The following is a 14070-nucleotide window of genomic DNA, read 5'->3' as shown; positions in this document are numbered from 1 at the left end:
ATAAGCTGGCACTTGTGATACCCTATCCAAAAGGCATGACAGGGAAGATATTTTAGGAGGACTATGGTTCTCAGGTTTGTAGACCCTGTAATGTGCTTTAGCAGCACTGAAAGCAGGGGAATGAACACGCCATGCACTAATGCCAATTATGTTTAAAGAAACAAAAGCCTAAAATAGAATTCATTACAGAATCAGCTTTGAAATTTATTTCAGGTCCTCATTAATTAAATGAATCAAAGAACCCTCAGTTGTCATGGCCAATTTTCTGTGTTTCCAGAACTGCTTATTAAGAGGGGTGATGCAGAACCATTTCGTTTCGCACAAATGTATGCTTTCGTTAATAGCAGAGCGATGGAGGAAAGCATGCACAGAAGAAAAAAAATGCCCTAGTTTGAATGATTATGATTATTTATTAGCAGGTATCGCAGCCTTTGCGTGTGTTTGTTTGGGGGGATGGGGAGGGGGGGGGGACACAGCAAGGAGACATGTTGCAAAGAACAAAATGGCAACACAAACATGGTGCAAATAAGATACAAATTTAGCAACAAGCAATTAAAATTTGAATAGCAGGACTGCATTCATAAATCCATGGCAACAACAAATATAAAGATTTGTGGTGAAACACCTGCCATCTGTTTATGTTATGAAATATCTTGCTACCTCTTTTTGGTTTAAATCAGATTAAGAAGAAATAAATGATAAAGTGCAAAAGGGAACAATTCTGTGGCCAGGAGATTAATTAATAAAATAAGGAACATCAATGTTCTCTCCCCCATGTGGAGCCAGCTGTCAGGTGTTTGACTCATGTCTTTGTCTTCTGAATTAGCATTTGATTTGTCAGTAGAGCTGTGATGAGAAAACATTATAAAATTATTTCCCTGGTACAAACGGAATCAAACTTGTTCTTTCGTGCACATGTAGGATGGTTATGGAAAAACCAGAACAAAGAGACATGAAGAGGGATTATAACAGGCAAAAAAGTCATAGGACAACAAATGAAGTGCATTAATACATATTTAGATTTTCTTGTGACAATATAGTGATGCAGTTTCCAACTTCATTGATAGCTATGACGTAAGCATAAATGCATGCTATGAACAATTAATGGACCCACTCAAATTTTATGGCAACAATTGTACCATCTTATAAATAATTTAACCAGCTGGCAATTTTTAGGACTGTAACCCTCTCAGCATTTCTATACCCAGACTCAGTCATGGGCTTTTGAACCCTTTGGATTCTCAAATGTTTGAATTTAAGAAGACTGGTGACACAGGCTGTTCCAAGAATCCTCTCTTCAAGTCAACATTTGACAAGGTACTAACAATGATCCTTTCTTTCAAGGGCAGTCGTTGGAGTCGTTGGACTGATTTTACTCTAGAACTGAGAAGCCATCCATCTGTTTTATCTCTTTTTTATGTGATAAAAAATGATAATCACACATTGAAGCCAGCCAAGACCCTCTAAAACGGGGAATAGCTTCAGTTTCCAATGAGGAGTACAATTGCACCTAACAAAGATCACCTATTCCAGCCTGACTGTAAGAGAAGAAGAGCGTCTAAAAACTAAAAAAAGTCATCCATTATGAAACAAAATCAAAACTGTTATGAGAAAAGACTGACCTTCAACCGAAGCACAAGTTTGGCACGTTCAATATTTCAATAAAAAAGAAAAATGAGGAACAAGAAAAAAAGAAACAAATTGAGAAAAAAGGATTGCCGCCTGCTCTCAGACCTGAAACATTTATTGGCAAATGAAGAATTCAAAAGAAAGTACAGATTATTATAAAGAAGGATTCAAACCTAGAAATAAAGGGTAAGCAGTATGTAGGTATACATATCTCACAAACAAAACAATATTTTGAGCATGCTGAAATCATATCATTTGTTGTAGGGGGAGAGTGGGATGCAGTTAAACCACTTCATGATCCTACTATTATATGAATTTGCTCACAATAACAATAAAAACAGCATTATGAGATAAGGCTTATTGGAATAGGATTTTTTTTTAAAATAAATCAACTGCACATCTATAATACAATTGAGCGAGGGAATATTTCGAACAGTTACCTAGATCACTTGCATAAGGCTTGGATTCTCCATCAGATATTTCTTTTTTTTGTGCTTTTGTCCTCATGGTCTTTACTTTCTCACATCGCAATGGCCCTGCTGCCGAATCGCTTCATAACTGAAGGGCTTCCTCAAAACTGTAGTGGGTAACAGTTGACCAAGAGATGGAACAGTATCACTGACTCTTCCTCCAGTTCGGCGGGTGACAGACGTACTGAACCATGTTTGGCAACCATGAATTTTTCAAAGGACAGCACAGCTGATTTTCAAAAATATGGTTCTGAAGTAGATCAAGCTGGACGCGTGGCGTGTCTCCATAACGGCAGGAATGAACGAGGATAAATCTACAGAGACCTAAATTGCGCCCTCAGATTCAGCTGAAGCAATCACTAATCGAAAGGAGGCAAAATACCTCTTCAACTGCACCTAAAAAGAGCAAGGTACAACAAAATGAATGCTGGAATTTAAATTACTATTTAAATAATTCAATTATTTTAATTACTTGATTAGGATTTTACATGGCTGCAGATGTGTTTCGCTTTAAATAATGGAACATGGAGCAGCAGTAATGCTGGGTGAGTACTGCTGTGCGGTAGCATTTAATTTGGGAGACATTCTTACACAGAGTGATTTGCGAGGTTATCATGGAAGAAGACCTTGAATACTGTAAATATCACAAGGACAAGAATACAGGAGGATAAGGGGCAATGCAAATGAAAGAAAGCAAATACAAAACTGACTGTAGTGTCCGTGTGTTATGTGTTGTTATTTTTTTTTTTCCCAGTATGTTGTCATATTAGAGGGAGAGTATCCAAAAGAAAGAACCTGAAGGCTGCAGCCTACATCTTCAGCTCAAACCTATGGCAAATGTGGTGGATGAGCATCAATTCTTTACTGTTCTAACACCAATTGTGGCTAAAAAGTTACTGCTTCACCCAAGTAGAAAGAAACCTACATAAATAAATGGGTGTCCATGTAATTTATTACCACACTCCTTTAGATTTATGTAATTACTGCTGCGTCTGCAAATTTCCGGTACTACGATGAAAAAACTGTGAAAATGCTGAGCAAGAACATATAAATCTTTGGTAACAAATGAAGTTGGTAATAAATATACTACCATTTGGAATATGTTGTATTTTTTCCAAATCTTGTTGCAAGATTAGAAGTATCCAGTCATCTAAATCAAAGGCAAAAATATAGACTTTGTGCTTATTTCAGTGTTCAACATCTAACACATCTTCCATTCTCAAACCACCTAACTGCTGTTCCTCTTGCCTCACGTCTGTCTGTTGGGGCCACATTTTGCAGACCAGATACAGGAAACATTTATGTCTTTACTAATTATAAAATTCAAGAAAATGACTTTGAAATCCCCAAGATTTATTTGTGTGTATAACTTTCCTCTTTGTTGTGTTTTGTTCCGTTTTCTTTTACCTTGTTTTAATGTCTCTCACTTCATGCAACCTATAATTTCATCAAGGGTTTGTATTTATTTCAGCTAGCTTTGACATACAACAGCTAACAAACACATATATAAGCACACTACAATGCAAGGAGTGGCATTAATTCACTAGGTAAAACATTATTTGAGAGATGAGGAATGTGTATTTTAGCATTTAGTTGTCCATTTGTGATTACCTTCAGGCTGAACTTGATGATAATATGCAGCTCAAGGTCACAATCGGTGCTTGATGTGTTACCTTTCCAGCAGAGCTGTGCTAATTAAAATGAATAATTATGGAAGGAAGTCTAATTTGCGTCAGGCATCCTATTGTTAAATGTTTCCTCCCAGATGATTGCATGTGCAATCTCACCTTCAGCTGGAAAGTTTTTTTTTCAGTCTCATTGTTTACACCACGGACAGTGTATGTATTTCCCAGTGCGGCTAATATACTGCACTCTTCAATATCCCTTATTCAAAGGATGTAGCTGTGGGGTTTGTTACAACTTTTTAATGCTCCCTGCCAAGTTTTGCCAGGAGAATTTATTGCAAAATTGGGCAATGGGTCTGACCGAGCACTCTCTCGTAAAATCCGGCCTTATTATATAAAAAAATGAAAGGAAGAAATAAAGCACAGCAATGCACCCAAATTTTGCTTCCATCACACTGCAAATTTTCTTGATGAGTCTAGCGTTGAGAGCGTGAGTTTGACTCTGCTTTCCATTTCCTCTCATCAATTTCTCCTCAGCAAAGAAATAAGTCATGCTCTGACTGGTATAGAAAGCGCTCCTCAGGTGTAATAACTGCAAAATCCCACTGGCGCACGACCCCCTTGCGTCCGCTACAGTATATTGCGAAAGGAGGAGTTTTTCCCTGTTCGCGGAACCCACGTTCGCAGCCGGTGCTTTAACTCTTCTTGACGCTTATCGAAATGCCCATTTAGGCAATAAAAAAGGAAGCCCCACGGTGACAACTCACTTTTTATGGTGAAATCTTTGACAATCCCCGCTATGTCTCTTGATGAATGATGACTGTCATTACCATGTTTCCTTTGATTTGTCCTCAGCTCATCTCTGCAGTCATTTTGTCTCACTTTCTTTCTTTCTTTCTCTTTCATTTATTTATTTATTTTTTTGGTTACCATTGTTAACAACCCTGGTGACCTGACCTTTCATCTACTACGAACCTATGATTATTCTCTCAGATACACACACTCAGTTGATATTTAGTAGTTAATTACTAATACAGTCAGTTAATGTTTGTTAAGTCACGGCGCCTCTTATTTGGCAGTGATACAGAAGTAATTGTAGAAGAAGTAGGCCATGAGGTCCCTGTTTTGGTCGGTAAGGTAGCCCCTCCTGCTTGCACTGTTGAGATTTCACTATTGATCTTAAACCATCCTTGGGAAAACATTAAAATAAATAAATAAATAAATAGAAAAATAAAAAGAAAACTTTGTTACCATGGCAACTCTTTTGTAGAATTTAGGTCTTTGAAGTACACTCAGACATTGCTAAGCTCCCAGGAAAATGAGATCTGGGTTTTGATCGAGATATACAGCAGATAATAAATATTTATTAGGGCTGTTCTTGCTGCCTTGCATGTGCACAGGTTAAGGATTGTAGCGCACCTGTGGAATAGTGTGTTGTGTGTGTAACATGAAAAGTACCAATTCCTTGGACTCTGAATGTCCTGTATGTTAATATTAAGGTTCGCACTGCTTCACGCATCAACTGAGTTATCCCCTTTTGCGTGGGTTAGAGAAAAATTCACTGTGAAGGGAAATACACATGAATGAAACAGACATGACAGCTTCAGGAAACTTAAATGGAAATCTTATATCATTCCTATGAAATTCCTCCTCTTGATCTTAGATATCTATCATATCTTATCGCTCTATATATAAGCCTATATCAAATCATGGTGGACCGCTGGTTATCGTAAGTGCAGGCAGGCCAAAGCCCACAAATCTGCTCCAATTAAATAGATCACTCATGAGTACAGAAATGCTTCACAGCCAGAGATAAACGCAAGGTACGGACAGATTCCCCCTCCTAGCACCGCCGTTGCGCATTAGCAGCGTCGCCACCAACAGGTTAAAAATACAGCCCGAGCCTGGAGCTGTGCAGTTCGGAGGAAGCGGACGCTCGCGCGACACATCCTACGTCTCCCAGACATGCCTCCCCAGCGTTCCGGATGACTGCGTTCTGATGATTTCCATTTCCAGAGCGCCACCGCCGAGACTAATTGACGGGAGGATGGAGGAATGGGGCAAAGCCAGGCAAACCCCCGTGGGGAGGAGGGGGAGGTGTTTTTTTTTTTTTTTTTTTGTGTGTGTGTTTTTCTGCAGGGACAGTGACGAAAACCTGTTGTGCCGTGTGACTTCAGCTTGCCTTGTTACAGACCACAGCTGTCAGCTCTGGGAGGGCCCTCTGACGCTCTCTGGCCACGGGCCGGGAGCACCACGGCAGCAGCTCTAGCTCTTTGCACCTTCCCACACTGCTTTGCAACCGGGGGGGCGGGTTCAGGACTGCCGCTCTGCGTCCTTGGCTCCCAAGATCCCGCTGTAACCAACGGCAACGCAAACGGGGTAACCCAACTCCTGGGTACATCCAGATAAGATGAAATATTTAAATATAATTAGAATACATACATACATACATACTTACATACATAAAAAAGTAAATAAATAAATAAATAAATAAAAACAGGGGTTACAATCTGATGAAAGGTCAGATGATAATCCTTAGATTAGAGAGGACTAGTGTATTACAGACAGGCAAAAAATATGTGCATTTGCAAAAATCTGGCTGAGGACTGAACACAATATTATCCAGTGTGGGCAAAAATCAGAAGGGCTTCCCAGAAAGGCACTCAATGAACAGCAAAGCCTATCTTGGGTTCTGTCTTGGCAATGGGAATGGTGGCACTACAATGAAGTTTTCTTTATCCCTTATTTATTGTCAGCTAAAGAAGGTAAAATAAGTCATTTATATGAGGTCTGCGAACTACTTTTTTTGTATTGCCCACACCAATCTGCCCCGGCTAGTCACCAAGAATAACACTCAACACTCACGCAAACACACACACACCTCCCCTCCTCCCATCCATCTCCTAAGCCACTATGAATAATTTATTTTCTTAGCTCTGAATATTCTGAATAAATATCCCACAGTCACAGAAATGTGGGCATGATGTGTGCTGCAGAATCAGAGATTGCTTATTGAAAGGAGTATGGATTTGGACTTACACAGGGATATAAACAAGATTATTAAAATAGACTTCATATATATGACAGCCACATTTTAACATCACACATTTCACATTCATAAAGGACTAAATACATAAACTACAATCACTTAATTTGATACTTCGCCTGTCCAGATACCAGATACCTGGTCATCATTTGAGCCCCCAAAAAATGTAGCTTGCAGCCTTGTCCTACTTTGTGCCATCTGCACAGAAAGCAGAAAGCACAGCACGATATTCCACAAGGTAACAATCTACGCATCTGAACCAGCATTTCTCAATCTTAAAGCTTTTATTTATTTATTTATTTTTTTTTTTTACAAACAGGCATGCATGCACGCATACACTTCTTAAGTGCACCTTTGAGTCATTCTCAGCTTCTACATTTCATAAATGATGCCTTTTAAATGCACAGTAAGCAAATGGAAAGGGAAGGTTAGAAATGCAGTACCTATTCACATTAGTTTTACTGTCGATGGCAGAAATACGGTCCATTTAGCTGCATTATTCAAATGAATAACATAATTTTATTGTTTTCACCCACAGATGATACTCACTGTATTCATCCTGATCTCACTTTAGAAGTGTCTCATGGTAATTATTTCCAACCATTACCACACCAGTCAAAACAGGATGGTGAAATACAATTTGCAGCCCAATAAACCCTGACCCACTTCCTTGGTTCTGTTGTGGTCATAAAAATGCCAGACTATTAAAGTTACCACAAACATAGCTGTTATCGTTGTAATTATGGCTGAATAAAGAATGGATAAAACTTGCTGTGACGTACAGTGCACACTGAGATGCAAATTTTCATTCAGTAAATTTCATTCTCATCCAGCCCAGGTTTTTGTCCTTGATAAATTACTGGTCGGTCGTGAAAAAGAGCAATGGTGGGTTTTACAATGAAAAAGACACAAATCTGTTCTTCAATACAAAAGGGTTACAGTCATGTCCTATATGTAATTTATCTGTGCAGCTTATCGTGTATTAATTCACAGTGAACACATGAGTACTTGTTCAGGGAGCTTTTTTCCTCCCTGAATCTGGCAGGCAAAAATAATTTCCAATTAGCCACTGGAAGCAGTGAACTCTTAGTGGCTCTGGGTGTGACTTTACATCGGTGCACTTGGGAACTCCTCGGGAATTATTGACAGCCTGAGTTCATGCAGGTCAGGCAGCCTCTTGGTTTGCTCTCCAGAGCCCACTGGATAAGCCAGCAGATATCTGAGCAATGAAGTGTGGCACAGAGAGGCCCCGGGGCATTTTGGTACTGGATGTTGAAGAATAAAATACAAAGATCTTATTAGCGTGCCTTGCCTATTAACGATAATTATACGAAACAGCAAAGCAGTTTTGAATGACTTTCAAGGCAATTAGCCCTTTCCTTGATTTTTGTCTTGAATCTGTCTAAGAGTCATCCTAACCTTTTGTTACTGTAATAACCCTGTTATACAGTCGGTGTGATTACAAGAAAGAATCATCACCGTCAGACATTTAGAGATGACTTAACTTGATGACCTTAATTACAACATCAATTCCCAACAGAATTACACAGAACAAATTAAAAGTAAAAAAGAAGAAATTGTAGTGTGCATGCCATATTTATGAAATGTAGTCCAAGGCATCCTCAGGATAAGCTAAATTTTCCAAAATAGAAGGGCAGAATGCACTTTTGTATAGTTAAATATTAATTTTGCCAAACGCTGCGTAAATTGCCTCCACACCACCAGCATGGAAAAAATGTACTTTTTCAAATAGCTTCATACTCAATTCAAAGTGTTGTCCTGTCATGTGAGAAGGCCAGCTGACCCAATGGAGACTTGTTCTGGCTGATGAAAGCAGCAGAAATAATCCTAACCCTAACCCTAACTTTCACACTCTGCAGGTACACAAATATTATGGTAGGAGATGTTAAAACTGGAGAGTCTGAATGAGAAAATAAGGAAGAGAAATGGGGGTTATGACTATGGCCAGACCATGACAATCCCCACAGTGTACCATAATAGCAGAGCAAAGTACTGAACAAAAAATATGGACTTTGAATACTATGTGCTAATTGCATACAGCCAGCATACTATAAATCCTCTAAGATGATCTACTTTGCACAGTATTTTTGGTCTCTCATTTGTAGACGTCAATCATTCCATGCACTGACCACTCAAGCTGTGCCTGCCAATATAAAGAATGTTCTTCCCCACTATTTGCCATTCTCTCATGGAAATGAATTTCATCAGAAAGGATTTGAATTCTTCCGTTATGCCTTCTCTCGTATTTTTGAAGTATTTGCAATGTATAAATCCTTTCTATTTGCTTTTTATTACTTGCGATGCTGTTAAGTCCTTCGAACAGCCAGAATTTACCTAGAAACGGTGAAACTGTCACTCTGGACAAGCCTACCATTTAAAACACCAATGAAACACTTTTCATGAAATTTCCCATTTTAATCTACAGTGAAAATTCATAGTGAGTTTTCATAGTGATTTTTTTTTTTTCATCCCTTGGCTTTAACAGGTTCAAATAACTACATGGTAGCCCTGAAATTAAGTTAAGATAATCCTTGGACCTATTATGTATGTGTAATTATTTTTTTTGTCCATTTATTTATTTACTTACTTACTTACTTACTTATTTTGTCAGAATATTCTATAGATTAATCACTACAATTAATGTAGCCACTACGAAGAAAACTTCCTTAATCATTTGTTATTATTCAAATATTAAAATAAAATATTTTCACCATCCCTGTCATCCTCTCTCTTACTATGTTGCTGAAAATATGTAAAACGTATTTTAATTTTAACCATATCCTTGCAATACAACCTAATGAGTAAACCAGTGTACTTGGACAGTGGTGAACAAAATTTAAAAAAGAAGAATCTCTCATCATTCTCAAAAGCATCCTTCACTGAGTCTGCCTGTTCTGTCTCGCCTCTGTCAGCTTTCTTGCCCTCCCTCACCCTAAAACCACTTATTGGACAAACCAATGCTTTGTTAAGCATGGAAGTGCTGATGCTTTTGTATATACATATTGCCTAACCTGTGGACTGCCATGAGATGGATTTTTGTCATTGGGGAATATGAAAGTGAATGTCACTGAAAGTTAAATACAGAGGGGCGGTGGAGTCAAAAGAGCAAAGCTATGGAAGTGTGTGCTTCATTGTCGAGGAGCATTGTTGCCTCTGCCTTCATTTTTTGTCCACTTGCTGTGCATTAATGATTTCTTCCTCTGGCTCTGAAACCGCTGGGAAATGAAGTCATTCCGCTCCAGCGCTGACAAACTGTCTTTTTTTATATTTATTTATTCATCTGTGTGAGTTTGCCGCTTTCTTTGAACCAATGCCTGTGGGGAGTGAGAAGTGTCTCAAGTTGCAAAGCATGCACTTAACCTGCTTTTCCTGGTTCAGAGAATGCAGAGGGCCCTGCTAAGCCAAGGGCAGAAACATACTATTTCAAAGTAGCGGTAAACCAACAAACTAACTTGGATAACATAAACTCAGTTCATGGGGGCATGGGAGGAAGAATGCTGTAGCCTGCTGTAGATAATTTGGTTTTACAAGAAGCTGGATGTTAATCCTAATGTATGTAACAATTTTAACAACCAACCTGGATGCGCTGAAGTACTACGGTATATGGTTAGCCATCCCTGAGGTACTGCAGATTGCTGAAGTAACAGGATATAAAGTTTTCTCTTTTTAAAATAGGGAAAACTGGGCTTATAAAATGTTTATTCAATGACACACTGCAGGCATTTTTTATGGCAGATATAGCAAACAAAAAGAGATGACTTGTGTCTCCAAAGTAATCTAATGTCTGGGAGATTGAATGAAATGGGGAGTGCAGGGAAATTCTGCAGTTTATAGCAGAACCACTTTACAGAAATTGCAGCAATATCATTCATTGTGTGTCAGGGTATCACAGGCTCATTCTTTAAAAGTAAATTATCACATACTTTTTTATTTAATTTCTGATTCATCTAATGTAACGGTAACCTAAAGCTCTCTTCGTCTAGCCTCTCTTCATCTAACCTCTTTCATCTTTTCCTTAATGAAAAGAAAATTGTACGACATACTTAAAATTAGTAACTCAGTGCTACAGACAAATCCAATTGAGGCTAAATTAAATCGTGTTCTCAGTTTCTAGGTACTGTTTTCTACTGAGATCATTTCTGCAAAGATTTCATGACATTACATTAGGGAAAGCACACAAATATTTGTTACATTTGAGTAGTTTTTCTCCAGATGATTTTTTGCCAATGCAGATTTATTTAGGGCCTCTCCATTTATACAAAACAAAACAAGTTTACTTGGCTTTTTCTTCCAATAATCCACAAATAGAACAATGGGTTTTTAGAGAGGACATGTAAATATTTAATCAATCATTGATTAGCTGAAGTCTGGATCAATCTACATTGTCTGGTCCTGCTGAGCAATGTGGCTTTTATGGCTCTCAAAGCCATGGAAATATATAACAAGACAAGACCGGCCTATTCCTGTTATGAGGAATCTTAAAATCTGAATTCAGTTTTCATTCAGCGTTCATGTCTGTAGTTTTTCCTTTCCATCTGCACAATTGTATACAGTCACATCAATGCATATTTCAAATGAAATATCTCAGCCAGTACATCATAATTTTGCTGGGAATTTATACACCACTTCTGACAGTGATAAGCAATAAATTGCGATCGTGGTTGCAAAGCTCAGTACAGCAGTTTTGCAGTGCAGTAGTTTTGAGTTAATGGCATTTGTGTGACAACACACTAACATTTTAAGCCCCCACAGTATCTACCAAATTACCCTACCCTACCAAACTACCCCTTCAGTCAGACGCTGAGTTCCAGCTCCTCTCAATTTCTCATAGGTCCATTGTCTCCACCCCACATCCCTGCCCACCATCTGCAATATCACTAGGCCCTGATTGCATGCCCACACCTCCACTTCTGTCTGGGGAGCCCCCCCAAAAAAAAAAAAAAAAAAATGTCTTCCGTAATGCTCAGGGAAGGCAGCAAAAGCCAACTGGTCATCCCCATGACCCACAAACACCCTTCTACTCATAACTTAGATCACTAGCTACATAAAACTGAGTTATCTAGGCAACACCACTTAATTCATGAGTTTGTCAGTGTAAACAAGATTCACACATTGCACTGACTAATGCATCTCCTAGGCTATGCTAATTAGCTAGATACTTTTGAATAACAAGGTTCACTAGCTAAAACACATTAGTCCAATTGCCAAAGAAAGCAAAACGTGTTGAGCATTTAAAACCTCTCACTTGATCATAATGGGTCACTCACTGCTTTGCATTTTCACATAACCATACGGAGCATTTCCTCTATTTGAAACGATCACATTGAACAGAAAGAAGAGAAGCCAAACACTTAGGCTACATGTTATTTTCCGAACACAATGAAAGGCAAGTTTTAATTCAATCTACTCTGGGAACATTGGCTCAGACAAATAGTTTCACAAATTTTGAAAACCTAATTACCTTAAGTTATATCAAATACGCTTGATCTCATTGTAGGCCTGCTTTCACTGCAATTTAATTTATATTCTACTTCATTGCAAATTTTGATTGTTGTGATTGGCCTTCTTCTTAGAAACATAATGTGGGCAAAAGCCAGCATACAGAACCTTTGTGTATAGACCTTTCTGCACATAGCAAAAAGCACATTTCAGATCTGTTCATCTACATTGTGTTTCCACTGTTTTGGCTTTTATTTAAAAAGTTGCTTTTGCAAGAAATGTACTGTATATATTTAAACTTGTAATAGCAGGCTTGTTTATCATAGACAGGGGAAAAAAAAACTTTTATAAACTTTTTTTTAACGTTTTTAATAAAAACAATAAAAACAAGCACCCTTTCAGCCATATCAACCTGTTCAACATTAGGTCCCAAATATTATTTTCCATGAAAAAAGCTACTTCCAGAAGAAAATACGGTTTTGGTGGGATTAGAATTTGACATTGTATTTTGTCATTGGAGGAATTTGGTTTTGTTTCACCTTGTTTTTTTGAGACCGAATTTGGCATTGCATTTAGCCCTCTGAAATTATTTGTGGTGCCTGGAATGCCAAGTGATCAAGGACAGAAATTGTCTTGGTGAGGGAGCAATCATCTGTGCTCCCTTGTCACCCATGCCAACCTTTGTATATCTGTATGAGAATATTCACACTATCTCATATGAGACAGCTAAAGCAAGCACCCATTGAGTTTGAAAAATTAGCAAAAAGACATACAGAAAGCAAAGTGTCATGATTTGGGGTTAACGGTTTTATGTATTCATACGCCCTTCAGTTCTGACTGATTGTCTGGGTTCTTTGCTTTTCTCAAAGGGTGGTAATCAAGTGTGGGTGCACAGAACAAGCAGGGTGATAATTAGATGAGACACCTTCTGGATCATGGCTGTCACAGGTTACAGAGGAACTAAGTGAAATATCTCGGCCTTACTTTTTGCATAAAATATAACTGGATGCTTTGTTACAAAAAGTTGAATGTCTTGTCATTTTCATTAGCTGATTATGAAATCAAAAAGGGTGATTTGAAAACGGCAAATGAATTGTATAACTGCATCCTTGTTGGCACAAGTGTTATCTGGCAATTAACAGATACTTTTCCATATTACAAAGTAATGGAATGTCCCGCTAACATTGTGTTTTATATGTATACAATTGAGACAATCTATTCTGTCAGTCTGTAGAGTCGGTAGAGTAATGTAGAGATACCTGAGCTGACACAGATTTGCTTTTGTAGTATTGCTATTTGGAGCATTCACATAAACACGCTACCAAGCAAGAATTTTACCCATATAAAATGACACAAAATGACGTAAAAAAAAAAAAAAGATCAGATCGTTTTGTCTGTCTTTCTGCCCATGCAATGCAGCTCTCTCGCTCTCTCTCTCCCTCTCTCTTGTTGAGCGAAACTTCACTTCACTGTGTGAGAATTCCAACGTTTCCAATATTTTTGTTGTTTTTGCTATTTTTCTATAGGGTACATAAAACTTAAAGCGGGGGGGGGGGGGGGGGTTGCAGAAAATACAACTGAGGGGGCAAAGCTCCTCGTGGCGCTGGGTGCGGACACACTGGTCCTGTGTGCACTTATTAGTTTTTTTTTGGCCTCTCTTTTAAAATCTGGCCACGTCTTCTTCACCTCCTCCACCGTTGGAACCTCTGGTGAAACTGCATTCATAGCAGTCACCACTGTGAGCCACTCCGCATTTTTACGTAGATTTGAAATGCCACTAGTCTGGCCTCCAAAAAGGACATTTTTTTCCCCTCTCCACCTCATCAACCATAACCCTCTA

The sequence above is a fragment of the Megalops cyprinoides genome, chromosome 9 (assembly GCF_013368585.1).
Source record: "Megalops cyprinoides isolate fMegCyp1 chromosome 9, fMegCyp1.pri, whole genome shotgun sequence".
NCBI lineage: Eukaryota > Metazoa > Chordata > Actinopteri > Elopiformes > Megalopidae > Megalops > Megalops cyprinoides.
Note: the sequence above shows the minus strand (reverse complement) of the source record.